Below are 26982 nucleotides of genomic sequence, written 5' to 3'. Positions count from 1 at the left end.
GTCCCACAGTATAACCCCTCTGTCCACACATCTTTGCTTGCAAATGTTTATTGCAATGAGTCATTGGTCTGGTTTGAGGCCTCTGGCTTCTGCTATAACAACAATATTGGATCCTCGCAGGAATTCCTTCCAATTATTCTTTTGTTGCCCTGTGTCATGGAGATCCTGTAGCTTTGGATCAGCAGATCTGGCCCTTTCACATGCTCCAGCATTTCACAGATGATACAGGTTTAGGAGTGGGCCATCTCAAAGCCCCAGCTCAAGGCCTAAGTGATAGCAGAGCTGGTCAGCCTGTTGCCTCTTCTGTATCCACACCACCAGGGCAAACTCTCCAGCTTTGCTCTGGCTAGCCCATCCAATATGGCTGCTGACAGTGGACAGGGTCAGCTCTCCTGCTCTCATGCCATCAGGGCCAGCTGCTGAAAGCGTAGGGCCCACTGTTCTAAGTTCTGCAGCTGGTGAGGGTCCGGGTCAGCTCTCCTGCTCTCGTACCCTCGAAGCTGGCTCACCTGTGCTTTTCCCATCAGGGCCACTTCCATTGTGTTACTCAGGTGATGTACTGAGCCCACTCATCCTAGTGCTACAACTGATGAGGGGCAATGCCAACTCACCTGCTTTCAAGACTTTGGGGCCATCTCTCCGAACTACTGCAGATGGCAAGGGGTGAGGGGGTGGAGAGGGCATCACCTCCAAGTCCACACCACCTCATGGCATAGAAGTGGCTCTTTCATACTCATGCCCTGGGCTGGGTTACCTACGTCTCCTCCATCAGGACCAGCTCTACTATACTGCCCAGGCAGATGCACCATTGTTCTTTACAATTAGTGTTTTTATATTTTGTGCTAGAAATCCCTTCTCACCTTTAAGTCTGAGTCTTTTTAATTTTCTAGAAACTCTGCTACTCTGCCTTTGATGCTCAGGCCTATGATCAACATGGGACATTTCCTTAGGGCAGTTAAATAAAGGCTTAGTTTTACTTTTTATCATAAGGGTGCCCAGTTGTCCCAACAGATTATTTTGTTCTTTCCTACTACCCTGTAGTTCCATCTGCACCCAAAGTGAAGTGACTGTAAATATGTGCATCTATTTCCAGATTCTCCGTTCTGTTTCATTTCTCTATATGTAATCATGGGCCAGCGCCATTCAGTGTTAATTCCCATAGATTTATAACTAGTCTTGATTTATTGTAAAGGAAGTCTTACTGCCGTGCTAATCTTACTAATTCCTAAGCTTTTGCATTACAGACTCAGTTCTTTTTTTAACTTTATTTTTATTTTAAAACAGTTTATTAATTAGCCAGGCAGCAGTGAAGCATACATTTACTCCCAGCATTCAGGAGGCAGAGGCAGGTGGATCTCTGTGAGTTCAAGGCCAATCTGGCCTACAAAGTGAGTTCCAGGACAGCCAAGGCTATACAGAAAACCCCTGTCTTGAAAAATCATAAATAAATAAATAAAGTTATTTGAGAATGTCACACAATGTATTTTGATTGTATCACTTCTTCACCCAACTTCTTTTAGACCTATCCCCACTCCCTACCCACACGGCCTTATGTCTTTGTTGTTTTTTTTTTAACCCCATCAAGTCCAGTTTGTGCTTATTATATACTCTTGGACGTGTGGTCATTCACTGGGCTATAGTTGACTACCAGGGTCCCCACCTTAAAGAATACTGACTTTCTCCTTCACAGCAGCCATTAGTTATTGGTACATCATTAGCTGGGGGTGGCATGTCATGCTCTCCTCTCCCCTCCATGTTGGGATTTTGTCTGGTTTAAGTATGAGCAGCTGTTGTGTATGCTGTCACACGTGCTGAGAGTTCATAGGTGTAACTGCTCTGCTGTGATCAGGGAATATAGTCTCCTTGTAGCCATTCACCATCCCTGGCTCTTACAGTCTTTCCATTTCCTCTTCCATGATGATAGCTGATCCTTGGCAGAGGGTGCGTGATAAACTATTTAGGGCTGAGCATCCCACAGTCTCCTGTTCTCTGTACCGTGACTAGCTGTAGACCTCTGTACTAATTGCCATCTACAGAACAAAGAAGCTTCTATGATAAGGGTTGGGAGATGACCTAATCTGTGGATGTAATAAGTGATTTATAATACAATGTCCACCCATCAGAATAATAGTAGGATGTTCTCACCTACGGCACATGACATGTCTAGCCACAAGTTGTTAGTCTCATAATGGTGTCAGGTATGGATTTTATCTTGTGGAGCAGGCCTTAAATCCAATGAGAAAGTGGTTGGCTACTCCTATAGCATTTGTAGAGGCTATCAGTTCTTTATTCGCCTGCTACTGAACCTACTTGCTGAATTCTTTAAGAAATGTTGAAGCATTTCTATTACCATATATTAATTAAAAATGATAGTGGGATTCTTTATGACATTTCATATATATATATATATATATATATATATATATATAATGTTTTTAAGCATATATCTTTGTATATGTGTGTGGTGTGTATGTGTGAGGGTGCACCTATGCATGTTGGGAGTTAGAGATGAACCTTAACTGTCAATCCTTGTTTCCAATTTTGTGTGAGTACCAGGGATCTGGACTTGGCTTTCTAGCAAGTTCTTTTACCCACTGGGTCTTCTCTCTGGTCCCCTAAAATAATTTTGATCATATTTACTCCCATTACCCTCTGTCTTTCCCTTCAATTCTTGACAATCCTCTTCTTCCTAATGAGTGCCTGTCTGCCCCCCTGCCCCGTGTGTGTGTGTGTGTGTGTGTGTGTGTGTGTGTGTGTGTGTGTGTGATTTAAATTTCAATTGTTCATATGAATAATGGATGAAAGGTTATTTCTAGGAGCCTGGGCAATTTACCACTAAAAAAAAAATGTTTCCCCTCCCATAGTTCCTCGTGGGAGTGGGGCATGGGGAGGAGCGTGATGCTTCAGAGCCTTCTCCTGGGCCACCATTAACTGCTTACAAATCCTCTCACAGCTGTTGTGAGCGCACAGGTGGAACAGCCATATCATGTCTGTTATATGTTATAATATATATTATATATTCCTTCCTTCCTCTGACTCTTACTTTTTTCTGCCTTTTTTTCTCATGATGTTCTATTCTTAGCCTTAGGGAGAGTGCTGTAGAGTCCCCTTCATGGCTGAGCAAACACTTGTTTTCAGCACTTTGGCTAGTTTATGAATTTCTGCCTCTCAACCAAGACTGATGTTAATACTAACCTATAGCCATAAACATAAATGGTTAGAAGGAAGTTTACTGGCCTCATTTAGCAAAAGAATAGTAGTAGCTGGTTCAGTAGAGCCTGTGACTTCTCCTGCCATGGCTTTGACTAGGGTTATAGTACCAGGCATAAGTCATCTCCAGTGAAACAGGCCTCAAATCCTATCAGACAGAAGCTGGTTACCTCTTGTGCTGGTTTGAATGAGAATGACTCCCATAGTTTATGTATTTGTATGTTTGGTTCCCAGTTGGTGGACTGCTTAGGGAAGATTAGGAAGTGGGTCTTGTTGGAGGAGGTGTACACTGGAGGTGCGCCTTGAAGTTTCAAAAGTCCATGCCAGGCCCACTCTTGTTTTTTCTTTTCTTTTTCTCTTTCTTTCTTTTTTTTTTTCAAGACTTATTTAGTATTGTATATACAGTGCTCTGCCTGCATGTACACCTGCAGGCCAGAAGAGGGCATCTGATCACATTTTTGATGGTTGTGAGCCACCATGTGGTTGCTGGGAATTAAACTCATGCCCTCTGGAAGAGCAGTCAGTGCTCTTAACCACTGAGCCATCTCTCCATCCCAACTCTTGCTTCTTATTTCTCTGCCTCCTAGCTATGGAGCAGCATGCTAGCTCTCCTGCTCCAGAGCCATGCCTATCTGCTGGTTATAAAGATCATAGATGAGCCCCCATGAAACTGTAAGCAAATCCCCAACTAAATGCTTTTTTTAATAAGTTGCCTTGTCATGGTGCCTCTTCACAGCAGTAGAACAGTAACTAAGACACCCCTCCTAACAGTCATGCCTCTTTGCACTATTGGACACATGCTGCATGGCAGATCAGTGGTGTCCACAGCTCAGTAAGACTGTTGTTGATGACTTTTCTCCCCAGCAGTCCCATAGCACTTTCTGGTACTACAAAGGCTAGCCAACAGGGAGGAAATTTCCAAGTCAGTTTTAGCTTGATTTCTCTATATCCTTCAACCAAAATATGAGGTATCTTCAACAATAAAACCTTATCTTCTAGGTCTGATAGACCAACAAGAGCAGTGACAATATCCTGTATTGTTTTGATGGCTTAAGAGGTCTCCCTGAGCAAATTCATAGGGAGTTAGCCCACCCTTGGCAGTGGGGTTTTCATTTAATACCTAATGTCTGCTGGAAACAGCTACATCTACTCATATAGAGCACTCTGTCAAAACTCTTAAAACTTGCTCTTTTTTTTTTTTTTTTTTTTGGCATAGAAGGAGGTGTGGGTAGGTAGAGATAGGGGTTTTTCTCTCTGGACTTGCAGGAACAACAGAGAAGCAGCTGGCAGGACACAGGTAAAACAGAATTCTAGAAAAGAGAGATAAGGAGCCTTCACAGGTTTGGAGGAATGCAGGAGAAAGGTAAACTAGCTAGGTAAAAGGACACAGAAAGATTTCTTAAGAGCTAGCAGGTTAGTTGTAGAATCAGGCTTGTCAGTAGATATTTTGTATATAGTTTAAAAAAATAAAGGTATCCTGATGAGCTAGCAGGTTTTTACCTTTAAAAATTCTTAAAACTTTTTATTAATGTATATTCATTGATTCAAATAATAGACTTTACAATTACATTTTCATATGTCTTATGCTGTAATTTTCATTTCTCATTATTTGTGGTTATTGTAATTTTATTTTAAGTATTTATTTATTTATTATTTATACAATGTTCTGCCTGCATGTACACCTGCACACCAGAAGAGGGCACCAGATCTCATTATAGATGGTTATGAGCCACCGTGTGGTTGCTGGGAATTGAACTCAGGACGTTTTGAAGAGTGAGCAGACAGTGCTCTTCACCTCTGAGCCATCTCTCCAGCCTGGTTATTGAAATTTTAAGTTGTTTCTATTTGCGTTTTCTCTCACAATTTTAAATTCCTTGCTTAAAATTTCAAGTTCAACTCGTAGCTTTATGATCATAGTATACGTTTTTGTTTTATGGACTGTTTCTTGCAATTTTCACAAATAACTTTTTGTCCTTGCTGATTCTGTCTTACAGTGTTTATCCGTATGCATCTGGTGCTTAGGCTATTTGATAGTCACTGAATTAAATGCTCCTAGAAATAATCTGATCCTAGATGACAGCGTCTTCTTCCTTCTTCTTTCATATGTATATGAAAATATTAAAGACTCAGCATCAAAGTGTGAAAATAACATCCCCCTCCCCCCATGCCAAGGCAAAATGTCCTTGTGTTGCCCAGACTAGGTTTAAGTGTCAAAGGTTTCTGAATCACTCAAATGATCCAAGGTCCCCATACCAGAGGCCATATTTCTTAGACTTCTACCTTACCAAACCTGGCCTCCATACCTTGTTCTAGTCTTAATTTCTAGATAAAAATTCTTCTGTAGTGAAACCAGGCTCTATTGAAACAGCTAATCAAAACTCGGTCCCACCTGATCTTTCTGAGAGATGCTCCTCCTGCCACTGGGGCACTGTACCTGTGTTCATCACCTCTCAGCATGTGACAAAAGAAAATCAAATCCCCAATCCCATTTATCACACGTGACTGCGTAACAGCATTTTAGTTTTTGGTATTGTTCATTTGAAAACATCTGGCTGCTTTTTTTTTTTTTTTAAGCCGTTCAGCAGAACATTCATCAGTCACGATCGATTTCATTTCAAATAAATTTAATTATATTTCAAGAAAGAAAATCATTACTACCTGCAGACTGTCTGTGGATTTAGTTATGAAGGGACACGCTAGTGACTGCAGGTTACAAACACTGGGGCATAGGGTTCACCACTGACAATGGATAGGTTGACTTGTCTCCAGTTACCCGTGTGTTAACATGGAACAAGTTACGCCAGCCTCTAAGCCTCTGTTGCTTTTGAATTAAAAAAAAAATCCCATCTTGCTGTGTTGTATTAAATGAGGCCACATGCTCAGATTACATGGCATCATTCCTGGCACTGAGCAAACAACTAATAACATTTAGTCATGATTTTCTCTATGTGAAAGCCATTGGGGGAAATGTCAATAGTAGACAGCTGGTGGGGATTTGGTGGGGGACGGTGACCAAATGAAGTCCTCTTCCTTTGTGACTTCAGAAGAAGCAAGAACTGCAGACAGCATTTCTCTTCTCCTCTCTCCTCTCCTCTCCTCTTCCTCCTCCTCCTCTTCCTTTTCCTCGCCTTCTTCTTCTGTTTGGTTTTTGAGACAGTGTTTCTCTGTGCAGCTCTAGCTGTCCTAGAACTTACTCTGTAGACCAGGCTGGCCTTGAACTCACAAAGTCTTTCCTGCCTCTGCCTCCCCAGTGCTGGGATTAAAGGTATAAGCCACACTGCCCTGCTGCAAAAGACATTTCAGTTCACCTTCTCACGTCTGGAGGAAGATCACATCTTCCCCTCTTTCCAAAGAGCTGAGACAGAAGGATAATGCTCCATCTATGCCCATTCGAGAGGATGCTGAAGTTTAGGTAGTCCGAGGACACTACAATGGCCAGCAGACTTACAAAGTGGTCCAGAAGAACAGGAAGATATGTGTAGTCTCCACTGAATGGGTGCAGGGAGAAAAGGCTAATGGAACAACCGTCCATGTGGGAACATACCCCAGCAAGGTGTACCACAAAGAAGAAAAAATCCTGGAAAGGAAAGCCAAGTCTCGGCAAGTACGAAAGGAGAAGGGCAAACGTGAGAAAGAGACAATTGGGAGGATGCTGGAGAAGAGGGACCTCGTGTACAACTTTCATTAAAGACCACTTGAGTGATTTTTAAAAAGTCAATAGTATATTTAGCTCAATTTTATTCTCCTTAATTATAGCAAAACATGAGCCTCATTGGGATATATTCTTCACAGATATGGAACTACAAGTATTGGGAATGGTAGCTATTACCTGAAAGAAATATACAGTGATTTAAAACAGGACTCTTATGAAATGGTCACAGCTGCCGTGACTAGTCATTCAGCTATGCACATGGCCTCACCCTCCTGAGGTGTACTGTGTGTTCACCTGCCCTGAACAACTGTGTGCAATGACCCTGGACATAAACTCGTCAACTATAAAATATTGAATACACTTTCAACATTACATTGTGAGCTGTAATTAGATTTAAAGTTATAATTAATCTTAATAATTTTGTGTTTTAGGATAGTCTCTTGAATTATAGTTTCTGCCCCAGCACTAACTGTCTGTGTTAATGTAAATAGAGCACAGTATCTCAAGGCCTTAATTTCTTCATCTGGCAAAGAAGAGAGTTGGTCTAAACTACCTCCATCTCTAAGATACTATGATTTGCATGTAAAATGCAATTTTAGTATCTCTCTAGTAGATTTGCATGTGTGACAGAATTTCTAGCGTTAGCCGGGGCACTTTGCAATTTGTATTTCTAGGCCTATAATTAGCATGAAGCATCATGCTTTCTCTATCCAGCCTATTAACAAAGCATGCATATTCTCTAACAAACATGACCTTTAAATAATGGTGCTCCGTATGACCTTACTGACACATTCACTGCCTGCCGCAGAGCCATAGTTATCTGTATAGAAATGGCCTCACTGGATGCCCTCTTAGTTCACAGCCTTTCAGTTGCCTGAAAGGAAGGTCCTCATCAGTGATAATGGAAATACCATTGTGGATATCTGAATGGAATCTCAGCTCACGTAAGGCGACACTGGGTACCCAGTGTTAAAGTTACCTCAACAGTATAATGAAGCAGCTTTGGATGCAAACCCAATACACTCATGTTACCTCATCCCTACCTGGTGAAGTTCTTAAAAAGCTCCAAGTCAAATAATCACTTTGCAACATCTTAAGATGATTGAATAAATAAATTAGTTTTATTTTATGGGGAGGAGAAATGAGAGAGGACAAAGAGAACAGGAAGGGCTAGAGAGCAAGAACAAGCCGGAGAGGCATCACCACAATTCTCTTATCTTAGAGTGTCTAGAGGCTCAGGCCACCAAGCCCTTGGCTTCTGACAGATGCTGCTGCAGATGTATGCAAGGGATCCCACCCAGAACTCACATAGAGAGGAAGCACTCAGCACCATGGGTAATTTTTCAGAGTCATTGAGACTGCTTATGATCTTCTGAGGCAATAATAGTTTCTCCAGGGATTTTTTTTTCAATTTAAATTGTCCCCAATCAAGAACCTTTTACAAAATACATTGAATAAATATAACCAATGGCAACCCTGGTTTCCAGCTGCCGTCAGAGGTCTCGAAAGAATATGCTTCGATTATAAAATGAGACAGTCAGGGACCAGAGGATAAAGAGAATTCCAAGAAACCACTGAGCTGTTAAGTCCCTTTGTTCGCATGGATTCCCTAGTGTGTAGCCACAGAGAAGTGTTAATATCAAAAGGTTCTTTTTACTCTTTTTGAGAAAAGAAAAACCTAATTGCTTCCTAGAAGCAAATGGCACGGTATCCACTTGTGCACATAGGTCCTCTGGATACAAACCTATTATATTGTCTAAGCCTGAACAATGCAGCAATCACAGTTATGTTAGCTCCCTTATCTTTGAAAAAAATACTCTAACATACATTTCTCTGTCACCGATGCTATTGTATGAGAGAGGACAAATTATCACCTATGAGAAACAGATAAAGTCATCGAGTCACCAAAAACTGACCCGTCAGGAATGCAGGAACCCACTGGCGTTTTACTTAGAGCTGGAACTCATTTCACATATTTTTTGTATATTGTTTTCTATTTTATTTTATTTTTTAATTAATTTATTCAGATTACAACTCAATTGTTATTCCATCCCTTGTATCCTCCCACTCCCCAGTCCCTTCCGCTTTCACCCTATTCCCCTCCCCTATGTCTATGACCGAGGGGGACCTCCTCCCCCTCTCTATATGGTCATAGGCTATCAAGTCTCATCTTGGTAGCCTGCTTATTCTTTCTTTGAGTGCCCTCAGACCTCCCCACTCAGAGGAGGTGGTCAAATATGAGGCACCCGAGTTCATGTCAGAGTGAGTCCCCGCTCTCCACCTAGCCAATGGTCAGGATTTCGCAGATTCTTGACTGACATTTCTCGTGTCTACAGGATTGCTGGTGAGGAGGTGGGAATAAAAGAAAAATAGTGCCCAGAGAAAAATGAACAAAAGGGTTACTTCCTTCTCCTCTTCTTCCCTCTGGCACTTGCCAAGGTAAAGTGAGTTAGCCCTGGTCATTCTCAGCCGTGTGCACACACACCGTGACTAGCCTCTCTGCTAACTTCTGTAGATTATGTGAATCCACTGGACTCAAACCTAGGCCTTTCTGGAGCTCTTCTCACTCTGGCTCTGTAGGACCCTCCCTGACCTACTCCTTTCTAGTCATGGCCACTTGTCTAACTCACTTGAACTACAGCCATGTTCTCCCACAGTGGTTGCCCCAGCGCCAACCTTGTGATGCAACATTGGTCTTCAAAGAGCTGCCAGAAAAAGAAACCTGAAACCAGCCTTCTGCCCCTGGTGCTTCTGCTCAAGAAATTGCTAAATGATTCCTCGTGACCTTGGCAGTGGTTGTCAATTCCTTTGGACCCTGTGTTTCTGATTTGTGACAAATATTCTGTAAAACTGTATCTAAACTCTCAAAATTAAATCCATAGGAAAACATATGTAACCTATATATGTAATCTGAATATTAAATCAGTATAATGAAAAAAGGAAGAAGAAATAAAACTATAATGCCGAGTATATCATAGTGTGTAGTTGATTGTTCAGGTGTCTGGATGTGACATCGTCAGAACACATGCTTACACCTATGTGTGGAATGACAGTGACTGTGATGGCTGCAGACATAGAAGGACTCGGGGCTTGTATTCACAATTCCAACCCTTGAGTAGTACTGCTGCTAGTGACATGATTTTATCAAATGGAAAATACCAGATACATGATCTGTAACATCCTTTTCAAACTTTAATCTAAACAGGAATCCTTTGGAAAGGGGTGGAGCCTGAGGCCGTGCATTTCCATCAGGCCCACAGGTGATGCATAGGTCCCTGGTCCGTACACTAGGTGATGAGTCATCAGACCCTAAATAAAGAGGCATTACTTGTATCCAGAGACAAATGCATCTTACTGAAATAAAAGCAAAATCCTGAAGTTCATGCAACACTTGTGGCCTGGAATTATCTATAACTGAAGTAACCTCTCTCTCAGAATATTCTCTAGGATATAGCAGCCATGGTGGGCTAGAAGCCCAGAACAGGGGCCATGGAACTGCCAAAAAGACACAGCATCTTTTCTGAGGTGGAGGTGACTGAGGCTTGAGTCTTCTTCAGGAGACTGATAACCTCTTGAGGGGGGTGTGATGGTCTCCAGAGGGTGCAGTATAGTAAGGCCTATCCTGCCAAACCTAAACTGGGCCCACAAAGCCATGCTTACATCTCTAGGCATTTGGGTGCTTAAGACAATTCAGTACAGGAACGCACTAGCAAATCTAGGTGTGGCGGCTTCTTGTGAGGAGGACATGGCATTCAGAGGAAGCTATTGAGAGTTGCTAAAGATGTACCTGATTTAAAGAGAGATGACCAGTGCCCTGGGTCTGCCAAAAGAGAGGCTAAGGCCTGTTTGACACATCTTTGTCACCATATCCTCTGTTAAGGCTCAGAAACACTTTGGCAGCCCTATATGGTAAAAGGAAGTGAGTGTGATGGAGGGTACATTAGCACACTAAGCTAATGTGACCTCATGTGTAGTCACAGGTTGAAGAAGCCTAAGACACTGGGTGTGAGTGGAACCTGGCATCACCATAATGAATGCATGTACTCTTCCTAACCTTTATGTAGACCACATCTAGAGCAGGTGCGTCTGACCCTTAGGAAAAATGTCCTCCTCCCCATTGCCAGGCGCACAGTTTTGCTTGAGCCACTTTTATATTATGTTATTCACTTCTCACATTTTCCAGTCCCTTCTAAAATCATGATGTCTCATTAGAAGAAAAAAGCAAATCCACCTTTTATGCCTATAAGGCTTTGGATCTTTATTTTAATCGACAATTAGTGCTAATACATACTGGAGTACAATAGGCTTTTTTGGTGTATATAGACATTATAGGATGATTAAGTTACTAAACACAACTGTAGCTTCAGCTACTCATTATAAGTCTTTAGTTTCTGAAGGTACCTTTTAAGGCTGAAGAGATATATTATGAATTTCATTATTTCATGCCTTCCCACTAAGTGGGCAGAAGAGTGCTGACACAATTGATTCTAGGCCAGTTCCCCCTGAACTTCTATCGAATGCTCCAGAAAAGATAAGACTCCCATACCAGGCTTTGTTTCAGCTGCTGTGCTCTGGAGCAAGCCTCTGCATATCCACTCTGTGTCAGAGGCAGGGGAATCTGTGGCTTTATCTGGGGTTCTAAGTCCACCCCTCCCTCCCAGGAAGATTGCCACTCTTGATAGACAGTTAGCCTTAGGGAATTTCCTATTGACATCAAAGATAAGAATTACCAAAGTATCAACAGTAGTTGTGTACTTTTTCTTACTTGTTTTCATTTGGATTCTTTATTCTATTTTTCCAAGAGCCATTCTTCATCTTCCTTGACCCAGTGAGGCAGAGACCTGTTTGCCCACAGGACTGGGTGTCTGTCTCTGCCTGGCCCTGCAGTTTTCTCAGGATTATTATTTAATCTGAAATTGAGCTACAGTCTTTTGACTCTTCTCCAGAAATTTCTGCTATAATGATCATGAAATGGTCTTTGCTGTCTTTGAGGCTGTCCAGCTTTTTTTTTTTTTTCATGGGTTCTCAGTGGTGACTTGTAATTGGCCCTGATATTGACCAGGCATAAGACTAGTGTTTTAGGTTTGCAGTGGAGGAGAAAGGATGGAAACAAAGCTCATGAACATAACTCGTCCTGTAAGGAGGCAAAGATAATACAAGATGTCCGAGGTTTCCAAGTTGAAGTGGCAAGGGAAATGGAGAAACCAGAGTGATTTACTTGTGTGACAAAATAAGTACATTTGGGTTTAAAAGATATTATTTAAATGATAGCTATACCCCCAAATAAAAATATGAAACATTCTCATTTTATTTGATTTCAGTACAATAAAAGGGATATATTGCAAGCTACTCAGGTAATGGTGAATTATTATATGAGCAATTTAGAGAGTATAAATGAAATTCTCAGTGTAGCTAACAATTGGCTTCATTAATCCCATTAGCTGGTGAAAGTGAAGGTGATATTGAGTAAATTGAAACACTGAGTGGGTCTGTTTCACGTGGCCAGTGATACTTAATCATCATAAACATTAAGAATATGTTTGTATAATTTTTCTTGTTTTTAATCTGAAATCACACTCTACTTATATTGCTCCTTTTCTGCAGGAGTGTTTTTGCCACTCCTGTGAAGTGTCATGAAGCCTCTTAGCTGTCCTCTGATAGGATGACAAAGGTGGCTTCTGTCTACTCATCAGTTTTCAGAATAGGAAAAATGTCTTCTCCACAAAGTGTGTGTGTGTGTGTGTGTGTGTGAGTGCATGTGTGTATGTGTGTCTTTGTGTGTGTGAGTGCATGAGTGCATGAGTACACATGTGTGTGTGTGTGTGTGTGTGTGCACGAGCGCGTGCGTGTGTCTGTGTGTGTGTGTGTGTGTGTGTGTGTGTGTGTGTGTGTGTGTGTGTGTCTGTGGATGTGGATGTGGATGTGAAATGTAGGACAGACAGTGAAATATTCAGCCAAGAAAAGAAAGCAATTCTACCATCTGTGACAATGTAGATGAATTTTGTGGACAGTGTGCTCGGTAAATTTAGACAGAGAATTCCAAGTACGATGGCCACACCACTTGTGAGAAGGATCTAATGTTAAGGAAACAGAAGATAGAAAGTTGGCTGTTAAGTAAAGGAGGGAATGCTTAAATGTCCTCACCACAAAACTACACCAAACCAGGTAACCAGAATGTAGCTAACTAGGTTGTTATGATCATTCCAAAAAGTATTTGGCTGTCAAGTAATCACAGGGTGGGGCTGAAGAGACAGCTCTGGGGTTACGAGTGCTTACTCTTGCAGAAGATCCAGGTTCAGTTCCCAACACCACATGACAGTTCACAGCCATCCAAACTCCATTTCCATGGAATCCAATGCCTTCCCCGCCCCCCCACCTCAGGCACCGGGAACCCATGTGGTGCACGTACAAACATGCAGGCAACATACTCATACATATAAGATAAATATATCTAACTTATTAAAGATACCTTAACCTTATTCGTTAATAATATGCAAATAATACTAGAATAAGAAATGTTGTCTAACACTGTGTGATGGGTACATGAAGATTTCTGATTCATGAGTTCATTCAGAGTAGTAAAAAAAAAAAACAAACAAACCTGATTTTGCTTTATCTTGTTTATTTGAGACAGGGTCTCTATCTGCAGCCCTGGCTAGCCTGGGACTCACTGTGCAGGCCAGGCTGGCTTTGAACTCCCAGACTCACCTGCCTCTGCTTCCCTAAGGCTGTGAGTTAAAGGCATGTGCCACCACGCCTGATTTTTAAAAAGCCCAGGAAACTAAAGCCTCAGTAGGATGCCGCTGTCTCTCTAAGAGTGAGTTATCTTATCTTATCCAAAATGACCCTCTCAAATGAGACCAAGTCGAGTGTAGGTGAAGGAAAAAGCAACAGCAGTTTTGATTGTGCATGGCATAGCCGTGCTTGTCATGTGTGACCCTCAAGTCCCTCGGAGTACTTATTCAAGTGAAACAAAAATATGTTTATACACAATCCTACATATGAATATATCTGTTTAATTTCCGCTCACCCACAACCTGAAGCATCTGATGAATGAATAAAGACCCCATAGTGTGCTCATACAACGGGATACGTCCCAAGTTATTCTAAGAACCAGTACTGAAGTGTGCAATAACTGGATGATTCAACAAACACATTGTGCTGCAGGAACAGCCAAACCCCATTTAGAATTGTTCCTTTCACATAACATTTGATAAAGGCAAAACAGCAAGTTACGGACATCAAAGCAGACACTGTCGCAGTGTAAAGGAGGGAACAAGTGATCGGTTTGGGAGAAAGAAGTGTTAGTTGTTTCTCTTGAAGATAAAAAAAAAAAAATGGGTATGCATGTGAGTGCAGGTGCCCAGGGAGGCCAGAGGTGTCTGATCTTCTCTCTAGAACTGGAGTTACAGGCAGTCATGAGCCCCTTGATGTGGGTGCTGGGAACAGAATTGGGGTTCTCTGCAAAGTATGTGCGGTTAACTGCTGAGCCTCCTCTTTGCCCTCAAGAAGCTTTTAAAGAATTAAAACCGAAGGTTTATATTCATAAAGGAGCAAAGCTAAATCCAGACTTCAGATCTTCAATTCATTATCTTTGCTATCTTTTTAATAAGAGAAAAATAGATTGGGAAAACATAGTCACTTATATTTAGTTCCAATACTGTTATGAGTAGAAAGCATGTAAAATGATTAGGATACAAATTATTTTTAATTTTGATTATATATATTTACTATATATATCACATATATGTATCTGTGATATATATATATATATATATATATATATATATATATATATATATCACACACACACACGCACACACACACATATATCTTACAGATGGATTGTTACCTGAAATAAGTCCTTTTTTCTCCAAGTTGTTTTTGTCATGGTGTGTTTTATTACAGTAATAGAACACCTAAATAAAACTTATGTGAAATATTTGGGGGATAAGTCTAAGTCTAAATATGAGCTCCATCCATTTTATAGACACCTAGTACATATGGTCTGAAGATAGTTTTATACCACATCTTAATCACATTTAAATTGTAACCTGCTACATGAGGTCAAGCATACAATTTTCTACTTGTGGTATCACGAGCATGCTCAAGGTGGGTGCAGCTTGGGAGCATTTCAGCTTTTAGGATTAGAGATACTTAGCCTCAAGCATCTGCTAAGAAGCAACGGGTGGAGATAGTTGTAAAGAGTGGGGTAACTTGATTGGCATAAGGGGGAAGAGGGAGGGAGGGAGGAAGGGACCTGGAGGAGACGAGGGAGTGGACTACAATCAGGGTGTAAAGTGAATAAATTAAAAAAAAAAAAGAGTGGAGTAACTCACCAATTTTGCCCTAAAAATCTCTGTAGTGCAATAGGGAAGGCAATTTTTTGTTAACAGCTTTGATTCTGTATGGTTAATTTGGGGAATGGCACCAAGGACAAATGACAGTTATGTCCCCCTGGATCTGGGATGGTGTAGAGGGAGGGACACTCCAGCTGAGTGCCATGTGATAGATAATAAATACTTGGCTTTTACAGGAAGGGATGGGAAGGTGTGGCAGGGCATTACCCAGGTGGGAGAGCTTCTAACAGCGACATGGAACATGCGAAGGGCTGCATGTGGTTTGGCATGAGGAAAACCCAGGCTGCATGCAGCGGAGCGAAAGACGCGTGCGTTCCCTGATGGATAATGAGGGACCTGGTATCTCTTGCACTGTTTAGGCTTTGTCTGCTAACAGACAGGTTGGAACTTGGTGGCCTGAATATAAGAGTGGGGTATTAAATGTTTGCTTTTTAAGAATGAGAGCACACTTACAGAATTAAGATTGGCAGGTTCTGCATACAAACCTAGCAGCTGAAAAGCTAGAGTATCTACTTTCCATCACTTGTTGTCTTTGTTCTCACGTGGCAACATGTGACCAGAGTCAAAGGCACCTAGGTGCTGTCAGGTGGGGAGTGCTTGATGCACACAATGGCATATCCTCTGGCCACTACCTGCCGTCTCAGTGCCTAGCTTCCTTTCTGCCCGTTGGTGTGCGTGAACCTGTGCAAAGGCTGGGCACAGGATAATCATGTGATCTTACTTTTCACTATGGAAGGATTCAACGTAAAATTTGGGTGTAAGGGGGCCTGTTGGGAAGTAATCATCAGACTGGGAAAGAGATGATGAAACGTCACCAGAACGCCACGCCTTTAGTAGATTACAGTCGCGGGAGTGCAGGATTTGGTGACAGGATGTTAAAAGGCACTAGAAATAGGGGAATCTAGGTTTGCCCTTGACTTGGACAGCTGGATAGCCTGTGACAGCGACTTAGTTAGGCAATGTAGGTTCTGAGGGAGGGGCGGTGGTTCTGTTCTGAGTCTGTGGCTTTTAAGGTATCTGCCGGAGCCTCACAGCTGGCTGGATACATTGAACTAGAGCCATGGACTTGGGAGCCCCGAGCCCTTCTGTGGTACTGGAGGGCCCGCGTGGTGAGTGATAAGGAGAGAGCACCCTAGACACGCCAGAGGGAGCGTGGGGAATGTGGGTGGAGCCCAACAGCTGTCATTAGTTCTGAGATGTTTCTAACTTTTAAAAAAATAGGCTTCTAGTTTAATTATGAGTTAGAATTGCTTTCTTGTTAATTTAGCAGGTTGTGCCCTACTTTATAAACAAATGACAATATCATCCTCCAGGATTCAAACTGCGGCCTATGTGGTCCGTGGGATGAGTGGCAAGGATCACGTGACGGGAAACCTAGACTACGCGACTCCTTGGAAAAGACAAAGTTGTTTTCAGTGTTAGAGAAAGCCAAGCCATTTGCACATAAAAATGTCTAGAGTTACCAGGCAGTTTGCATTAGCTCTTTTAAAACAGATAGCAGCTTTTTTTTTTTTCTTCCTAGCTGAGAATAATCATGAGTGAGCAGATGCCTGCCACAGGGACAGCCTTGAAAGACAAAATTCAGATTTCTAAATCTCTAACGTAAGTGGCAATTAGAGTCACACCGCCATGCTTTATGAGTTTGGTTTAATATGGTTTTATGGGCTAGGACAAAGTTGTCTCCTTGGCTGCAGAGTGTGGGACTTTTTGTGAGGGCTCGTAACTATTCCTCTGAGAAACATAAAGCGGAGTGCTGGGGAAGTCGGAAGAATACGTAAACGAGCTTCAGCGGGGCTGTCATTAACAAGCAAAACTGGCTAAATCGTGGGCATAAAGTGAATGAATTCCACATTGTTTAGTGTTTATCTACTCAGAGCATTCCTTTTAGAGGTTCACTATGACTTTATGGGAAAGAATAATATTTCCCATTTCTATGAACATATTGTAACACCACCATAGCCTCCTGCCTACTTCTTAATGTCTATTTGGAAGAAATTCAATCCGGGGGAGTTTAGTGTCCCACGAATTGATGTGCTGTGCTTCCATTAGCATTTTTTGGCGATAATCTGAGGTAGTCCTCTATGCATAATTATAATTGGCCCTTAATTTTTATTTTATACTTCATCCTTCCCCATCTTCTCTATCTTTCTGTTTTCCCTGTTTGGAAGATAATGCTGCCCCCTCCCATCCCCCAATTGTACTTTGGCTGGACTTTCTAGAAAAAGACGTTCAGGCAGTGCACACATATCTAGTTTGAAATGTTTATTACTGAGTGAGACATGTAAATGGGGTTCTGCTGATGGTAACAGAAGTCACTTTGGTTTATGATCCCCCAGTTCATCTCCTTGTGATCTCTGTGTGACTTCCCTGCTTGGCCGCCTACATAGATGAAATGGAATGAGTTTCTCATTTGACGAGCTTGAAAGGCCTCCTGTGTTCCTTAGATTATCTTCTGTTGAGTCTATGCTCTGTCTAGGAAGAAGTGAGCACGAAAGGAAAAGAACATTTTCACTGAAGGTGTACTATTTCTGTCTCTATAAGGCAGGGATCCATAAACGCCAGTCACTTTCACACTCCGTAATCACTTCCTTAAAAAATCACTTCCTAAAAATTTTATTTTTAATTTATATATTCACTTTACATCCAAAGTGTAGCCCCCTCCCTCCTCTCTTCTAGGTCCCTCCTGCCCACACTCTTCCCTCATCAGCATGGACCATAGATACCAACATGGCCTCCGGTGGCATTATGGACCATGGTGTGATCTTCAAGGAGGTCCAGTCTAGAAAGTGAACCTTTCCTTATCATTGCCCAGGACCAGGACAGTAAGTTTGAGGGCTAAGTCTGCGTCTGCATAAACTCCAGGCTGTAGCATTCCACTCTGCTGACCCTACGCTCTACATCTCTATTTTACCCATCTTTCTATCACATATTTGTTCATCGTTGTGATGCCCACCACCTGTGCCACAAAGGCAGGGCAGCCTCATTGGCTTCTGCTGCCCATTCTTCTCCTTCTTCTCCTTCTCCTCCTCCTTCTTCTTCTTCTTCTTCTTCTTCTTCTTCTTCTTCTTCTTCTTCTTCTTCTTCTTCTTCTAACTATAGAACAAATAGAAAGTTCAGAGCCGAAGAGTCAAAGGGAGGTTATACTTTCTGTGTTGGATTACTCTGTCATGTAGTCACGATTCTGGGATTAAATTTAGGACTGGGCAGAAAATTATCTTACTTTTCTTAAGGGATGCCTTTAAGATCATATATATTTTTCAGAGTGACCTTTATTGAGTTGTGTTTCTAAAATTTAACATGGTGGTTGTGTTGGTTAGGTTTTTGTCAACTTGAAACAAGCCAGGGTCTCCAGGAATGAGGGAACCTCATTTGAAAATGCCTCCATCAGATTGCCTCTAGGCAAGCATGTGGGAGCATTTTCTTGATGAGTGATTAATGTGGAAGGATTCAGCCACTGTGGGTGGTGCCCAGCCTAGTAAAGGAAGTTTTAGGGTGTGTAAGAAAGCAAACTGAACAAGCCACGGCAACGAAGCTAGAAAGCAGCAGTCGTCTGTGCTTTCGACTTGAGTTCCTGCCTTGACTGTGGCAATGACGTTACCTGAAAGTATAAGCTGAAATAAACCCTTTCCTCTCCAAGTTGCTTTTGATCATGGTCTTTGCCACAGCAATAGAAAACTACATAAATGTTGTCTCCAGAATGTATGGTAGAATTGGGAAGTATACATATGAAGTTATACATGGATAAACATTTTATACAAGATAATGAATTACTCATATTTAAAGTACCCCTACTAAACATTTGCTTATGTTAGGCATTGTGACAATGTCTCAGGGAAATATAAGAGAGAATAAATTCATGTCTCCACATCCACCAGGGATATAGCTTTACATATATACCAAATATGCACACATATATGGTACCAAGCACAGGTGGAAGGTGGTAGAATCTTTAAGAGAAGTGAGGCCTGTTTGGAGATTTTAGGTCGTTGCTCATACTTTAGGCAGAATGTGGCACTCTGGTCTTTCACTGTGTTCATACCCTGGTGGCCTCAAGATGAGCTACTTGCCCGAGCCATGTACTCTCTTCATGACTTGTGGCTTTACACAGGAGCAGTGGGACCAAGTGACCATGGCCTAAAATTTCTGAGATTGAGCAAAGCAAATGTTTCTTCTTTCTAGGTTCATTATATGAAAGACTTGGTTATAGTAACAGAAAGCTGATGAATACAATGGCTATTCATAGTGTATAGGACATAAACTAGAGTCTTAATGTGGAAACTACTGAACAAAAGAAAAGAGGGTGTGAAGAGGAATAAACTATGACCACATGTGTAGTCTGAAAATATCGACTCTGGCCTCAGGAAGGTGAGAGTAGCAAGAATGGATCCAGGGAAGGAGGATAATGATGCTGGGGACAGATAAGATGGTCAGGGGGTTCAGTCAGCGTGGGCCAACAGTATTTGTGTATCTGGAAATGGTGGACCCATGATGCTGAGCTTATGCAAATGGGTGGTATTTGTAAGTGTGCAATATTATTAGCCCATTTAAAATTAATCTTAATTTCAAAAATGGTTAAAAATCATGCTCCAGGCAGCCAACTAATGAGTCACAAAGGTACAGTTCAAGCTCTACTTTATGATTTCAAAACCTTGTGTCTCCACTCTCTCCTGCGCTTCAGAATTGATTTCTGAAGGTCTGCGCTCAATGCTATCAGCATGAAAGCTTTTCCTTTAGACCATGGAGCTGTAGCATCCTAGCCTTGGGAAGCACTATAGAGAGTTCCTAGGATTTCCAAGCTCTTTTGACCATGACTAATATTACACCACAAATGAATATACACATAATGGAAACAACGCTCTCTTAGAAACACTATGACTGCATTACTTGAGGCATGCTGTTTTCTTCTGTTCCCACTTACAGAAAAATGCTAGTTGCTATTCACAACACTGGTTTTATAATACAAATGATAAGTTCTTTGAAAAACATTGAACTAGTCCTTTTAAATTCTAGAAATATTTGAAAGTGATTTTCTAAAAGAAACTCTTGCTGATTCCCTTTTTTAAAAAATTAAAAATATTTTTTCATATAATATATTCTAATCATCGTTTTTCCTTCCACATCTCCTCCCAGATCCTCCTGACATCGCCATATCCAACTCTACATATTCTTTCTCTCTCTCTCTTAGGAAACAGACAAATAAAACAAGGAAATAATAATAAAATGAAACAAAACAAACAAACAGAAACAAAGGCATGGAAAACACATGCATACATACACACACACATACCATAAAAACACAATATATAATCAAAAGACCAGTAAGGTTGAAAAATGCCCGCCCTCTAACAGCATTATGAGACACAAAACTAACCTCCAAAAATGCTATTGAGTTTGTTTTGTGTTGGCCATCATGGGTAGGCATTGGGGCCTGCCTTGAATTGTGGTTTGTATATCAAATGAGACTCCACTAGAGAAAACTAATTTTTTCTTTGGTTTGAAGAACCATTGAACTAGTCCTTTTAAGTTTTAGAAGATCTGGAAAGTGATTTTTTTTTTAAAAGAAACTCTTCTCTCTCTTTTAAAATTAAAAATATGTAAGCATTTGACATTTGGAGATAGTTTCGGGATAAGCATGGGGGCTCGTGTCTGTTTCTCCTCTTAGTGTTGGGACCCCTCTGGCTTGGGCCTGTGCATGCTGCCACAGTCTCTCTGTGAGTTCATGCACGTGTCAATCCTGTTGTGTCTAGAAGCTACCTTCCAGTACTGGGAACTCGAGTGAGTACGGATGATCGCCATAGTTAGGCATGAGATATGCAAGTGTTCACTGAGATATATATAAGTGTTGTCTTCAGCAAAATCACCTTATCATCAGTTTGTGGAGCGCAACCAATAGCCTTGCCAATCACCTGAGTTGTTTGGAGGTTTGCAGGAGGACCTTCGGCAAAAAACCGAGATACAACCCATTTCTAGAGGTTTCACTTGATGGTGAAAGATGCCTTGTGGGTTTATCTCCTCCATTATTTGGTGATTCTATTTAGATTTCCTTCACCTTCACTTACACACACACACACACACACACACACACACACACACACACACACACACATTTCATATGTGTGTGTGTGTTAGGTTTCCATAGGATATCTCAAATGGCCCTTAGTGTTAGCTATCTCTCTCATAGTTCCTTTTTTACCCTCCTCTTCCTTCTTCCTCTCTAATACTTCCAATTCAGCTCCCCTCCCCCCAAGCCTGTAGCCTGTACCAGCTCTCCGTAGCTGTATATTCTCGTATCCCCTTGCTGGGGAGAGCCTTCCCTCTTTACTAGTCCCTTACTCCATGTGTAAGCTATAGTTACACAAGTTGCAACATGCGTTATCATGCTTAGCAGCTAATGTCCACGTCGGAAAGTGATTTTCTAAGACTTAGCAATCAATAGGCAAGTGAGTGTCTGTGCTGCTCCATTAGACAACTTGGCTCTATCAGCTTCATATACAGAACTGACTGATAGGTGTGTAAATTTTGTCCTTTATAAACAAACAAACAAACAAACAAGCAAACATCCAGCTGTTGATTATTTTCTGCTTATTGGCATTTAGTCTGTTGTTGTTGTTGTTGTTGTTTTAGTAGTCTTGTTTTGTACGAAGGTTAGGCCGTCCAGGATGCAATTAAGTCAAGCATTACATTTTGTTTGAAAAGTAATGGATATGCAACAGTCAAGATAATAAAGAGTGCATAATCTCTGAGAGTCTAATAAAAAGCCACAGAAAAATGGAAAGCACTTATCAAACAGGGGTGATAAAAATGCACTTACAAAGTTACCCCAGAATCCAAAGGATAATTGTGAAGCTAAGAGGGAAAGCCAAATTTTTCAGCTAAGCAAAATTGCCAAGTGGAGAATAGAAAGCCTTAATAACATTCACACAAGCACAGGGACTATTTCCTGAGTGAAGTTAAGCAGAAATGGCGCACAGAAGAAAAAAAAAAAGCCTAGGCCTGTAATACTGGAAAACGATTGAACATTTTGGAAAATTTTTAATGGAGCTCTCAACTGTTCAAGGTTTAATAAAATAAAAATTTGACATTATTCAGTTGAACTGAATTTGGAAGCTTATAGTAACATTGAGGGAAAAGAGAAAGGGTTTTCTTGGGGCTTTTTACACATGTACTCTAACCTTCGATGAAATATGAAGCGGGTGTTGAAAGTCCTGACAAAGTTTCTGGCTTTTTCCCCATCAGGCCAGGACGAGTGTACCTCCACAGTGGAGGCATCAGAAAATGGAAACCTCCTCTTTCTCTAGCCAATCCTAGAGCAGACACATGAGTGACATCATCTTATTTCTAAGCACATCTCAAGAAGATTGTCCATGGGACAACACTCTAAAAGAGTTTACTGAACACCCTTGCCAATCCCTTCACACATACGCACCTCCGCCATGTCATGTAAGCTCTGGACACCGTGACGGCACAAATATCTGCCTACTCTTAAGAAATTGGTAGCCCACCCAATGGATTTGATCCATCTCGTTCAGAAGAGTGACAAGATGCCTGGGGCATGGTGTGTGAGAGCCTCCCACCAGAGAATGAATCCAGGCTTTGACTGTAGGTAGGGTAAGGAGGGACGTAGGCTGATGAAGAATAAGGGGCAAGCTTGGGGATTTCTGTGATTGTGTCACACCATATAGGCCCGGTGTCCTATAAGTTCTGGCAGTTGTAGTTCTTAGTGTTTTGTTATTGTCAGTTATTGGTCAGACAGTGCCTGTTCTATTTTTCCCTCCAAATAACTACAGCTTACTTATGCTTCCATAACCATGGCCGAGATAATGTTAATGCTTAATTAGCTATAATTGTTTAAAAGACCTATAAAACACTGATGTTTCTCATTGCAACTCATTATGTTTGCAAATTCAGCTGCAGAGTTTGTCTGTCATACATTGTGACCTTTTCAAATAAGGAAATTTGTATAATAAGTGGACTAGAATCAGAACAAGAGGAACTGTTGAGGTCACACAGCTTAGTCCTTCCTTTATGATGTGAGAACTTGGTGAAGTATTTGTTCAAAACAGTGATATTGTTGGTTAATTGCAGAGAGAAGTGACTGGAACGCCTGGGTTCAATATCCATTTTCTTTATAGAGTGTGACATAACAGATTAAAAAAAAAATCCCACAACTTTGATGTCAAAATGTGTCAACATTGTTACCGTGACGTTAGTTCTAGTGGTGCCTTTGACGTCTTCGGACCTTTATTTATTTTTATTTTTCATGACATTTTCCCCTCTGCGGATGTACATACCTGTTAACTTCATTTGCACCATTCCACTGTACGGCAAGAGCAAGGACTACAAGCTAAGCCCTCCACAGTAAGCCCTAAAGTTATGCGTGGCGCATGAATACTCTGGACCATTTGTCCTTTCTCGGGCTACGATCATTCAGAAATGGCGCACTCGGCAGGAATATTAAAGCGTTAACTAAAGACTTGGAAAAATGTCCTGTGGTTAAAAACTTGAATAACGCATTTTTAAAAAATGTGCACCTGCCTACCAGGGAGGCAATGTTCTCTCATGCTTATTATTGTCACGCAGTTATGTTCGAATGCTCTGTTTAGAGCTGTGTAATTAGCAGAGCCTTTAAAACGAAGTCGCTGGCCTTTTCTGCGCTATTCTCCCTTCCAGTCTCAGCGTCACTCAGGATTCTTTGCTTTTTTAGCCCATTTGTGCTGCTATCGATTCCTTTGCCCACCTGCCAGCTTTCTTATTATTAGCCCTCTCAGAAAAATCTAGAAATGGGTTGTCTTTTTCTGAGGACCCACTGGGTAAGATTCCCCCCCGCCCCCAGCCCATGGCACCCTTTCCCACTGCTCTTCCCCGTACCCACTGTGTAATCTGAAAAGCCCCGTTTGACTGTACCCGTTGTAGAAAGCCCGACTCTCATTGTCAGGACTGCACACACGTCTGCCTTCTATAATCATGCCTTTGCGTAGACTTCTGATCACAAAGGATGTCATGAATTATCGACTCCCGATAGACGGAAGAGGCCTCCGGCTGTTGCGGTCATTCAACATCAAGCGGAAGCAGCTTGCTTTCTGAAGGCTGAGTCTTACTCTATCTAGGCTCTCTGGCCCCACGGCTTCCTCTTTCTCATGCTAGCTGACATCTACAGCCCGCTGGTTTGCGATTATTGAACTTGCCTGTAGTTTTGTAATCTTGGGATAAAATCTATGTGCATCTTTTTAAAAAAATTGCCTTTTCTGGAGAACACAAGAAGGGTTCTTTGGACTTGCAAATGCCAGAAAATGGCAACTTAGGCAAATTGTTGGGCAAACTGTTTAGCTTGATTAATTGCTTACACGGTTATTATTAGGTACCTATGATGTACCAATACTCTGCTTGACAGTATAAGGCGGAGGCAAATGTATAAACTATGTTCTAAATGGAAACAGTATGTTTAGCACAATTACTGAGCAGTTATAGTATGGTACATGAAATAAAAGAGGCACAAATGTTGGAGATGTTTTGTGAAAGCTGTGAGACATGGTTTGGGCCCCAGGTGAGTGTGACACATCATGTGAAATACAGGGAAATCAAGGACATTACAAGTAGGGAGTGTTTGTATCTGTCCTTGAGGTTAAGGATAAGAGTGAGTTAAGGGCTTAAGAGATGGCTCAGTGCTTAGGAGAAATGGCTGTGCTTCTATAGAACCCGTATTCAATTCCCAGGACATACATGGCTTTCTACAACTGTGTGTAGCTCCAGTTTCAGGAGATCCAATGCCATCTCCTGGCCTCTGTAGGCATCAGGCTTGGACATAGTTCACAAACGTACAGAGCCAAACACTCACAGGCATGAAAAAAACAAAACAAAACAAAATAAAACAGTTGGTGTCACATACAGTTAAAAAGAGTAAGCATAAGAACGGTCATTTGAGACAGAGCCAAGAAACAAGCTTTCCTGGAAATCACATACTAACAATATTATTGTGGGGTTGGGAGTGAGAAAGTCAACATAATCAATTGGCATTGCCCTTGTAAGCCTTCCAGTCTTGTTCAATAAATGCACTTGGCCAAAAGATTTTGAGTGAACTAGAAAATTACAGCTAATCTCAGTGGTTTTGAAATTGATTTCTCATTAAGAAAAGCTCATGTAAGCTTAAATATATATGTATATATAACCAAATTATTTATATATAATCATCAAAGTGTATATATATATATATATATATATATATAACAAATTATGTACATCATCAAAGATTGTTGTGAAATCCAAAGGAATAGTTATATGAACAGGCATACACAATGAAAACAGTCCATCCTCCTGCAGACTTGTGATCCTGCCAACAGGGGGCAGGTATTTGAGGTGACACAAGTGCCCTGGGCTTGGTGTGATATGAAGCTGTGACAGGACAGGCCCCACATTAATTTTGGAAGTCTGGATCCTAGAAGCACTAGCAAATAGGGAAGTCTTTTGAGAATTTACGGAGAGTTGATTTTACAGGCAGAAAGAGCCGATAATACAGATTTCGCTGTCAGATCCTGCAAGAGATGACTTCATAGAACAGGTTTAAATAATAAAATAGAGAGCAAGACTGGAGGTGAAAGAGGGTTCAGGGTTGAGTGGCTAAGGGGCAGGGAGAGAGGCGTGCCCTGGTAAAGGCATGGGAGAGAGCCATGGCACGGCGTGCAAAGGAAAGAAACGTTCCTGGATGGACAATAGGTTGAGGAAAGAACAGGACAATCTGAGTGTTCAGGAGGAAGAGTGTTGGCAGCAGTTGTCAGGACACTTGATTTTTACTGTAGCAGTTGCAGATAAAAGAGAGACTTACAGTCAAGGTAGCTAGCAGGACAAGGACGTGTTCTAGAGCCCAGGTCCAAAGAACTCAGCCATGCTGCTCAGAGATGGCCAATGGGGTGGATACTGTACTTGCAAACCAGGAGGAGGCATTTTCCTGCTTATGTTCATAGACATGGCAAAAACACACTTTTCAAAAACCAAATATTTGAAGTTAATATAAACTATTTAAAAAGCTAAACTATTTAGTCATATTTGAATGATGTATTTCACTTTTAATTTTGTATGTTATTAATGAATGATGCTTGAATCAGAAACTTACAAAGTTACCTATTACTTTTTTGGGAGAGGAGTTTTGTACACTTGTGTATTTTTCATTACTGTTTTGTCAGCAAGAAGAGTACAGGGGTTGGGAAAAAAGTTTGATTTTATTTTTCATTAGTCCTCATTTGTTTTTTGTTTATAAAAAATGTACCCAGCGTAGAAAGGTTAGATTAACCTTTTAAAATCTTTTAAAATAATATTCAGAGGTTCTGTTGTCACATGGGTAAACCTCCTTCCAAAAGCCTTTCTTGACATACACACAGAGATACGTTATGCTAATGAGATCATACTATACACTTTATATTGTTTTGCATCTAAAATATTATAGACATTTTCTTATCAACAAATATAGAAATTTAGCATCTTCTACCAATCACAGATATTGTATGAATGTACCAAAATTGATTTAAGGCACCTTCTACTGAAGAGCATTTAGACATCTCCCAATTTTTCTGTTTTTAGACTACACTGCAGAGAGCACTGCTACGGTACATTTTCGTGCCCTTGTCTAGCTGACAGTTGTATTGTTTGTATGTTTTCTATTGCTGTGATAAAACACCATGACCAAAAGCAACAGAGGGAGGAAGGTGTTCATTTCAGCTTGCAGCTTGCAGTCCATCATGAAGGGACGTCGAGCAGAAACGTGGTTGC

At 41.2% G+C, this 26982-nt stretch overlaps 1 protein-coding gene across 2 annotated transcripts in view; it reads left to right on the top strand.

The window, feature by feature from the left end:
* CCDC148 (coiled-coil domain containing 148) overlaps positions 1–26982 on the top strand; it is a 281360-nt gene that overhangs the window by 146536 nt on the left and 107842 nt on the right. The gene's annotated exons all lie outside the window — the stretch shown is intronic.

Source organism: Acomys minous (genome assembly GCF_964271855.1).
Source record: "Acomys minous genome assembly, chromosome: 10".
NCBI classification, from domain to species: domain Eukaryota; kingdom Metazoa; phylum Chordata; class Mammalia; order Rodentia; family Muridae; genus Acomys; species Acomys minous.
This window is presented reverse-complemented; position numbering and strand designations above follow the sequence as displayed.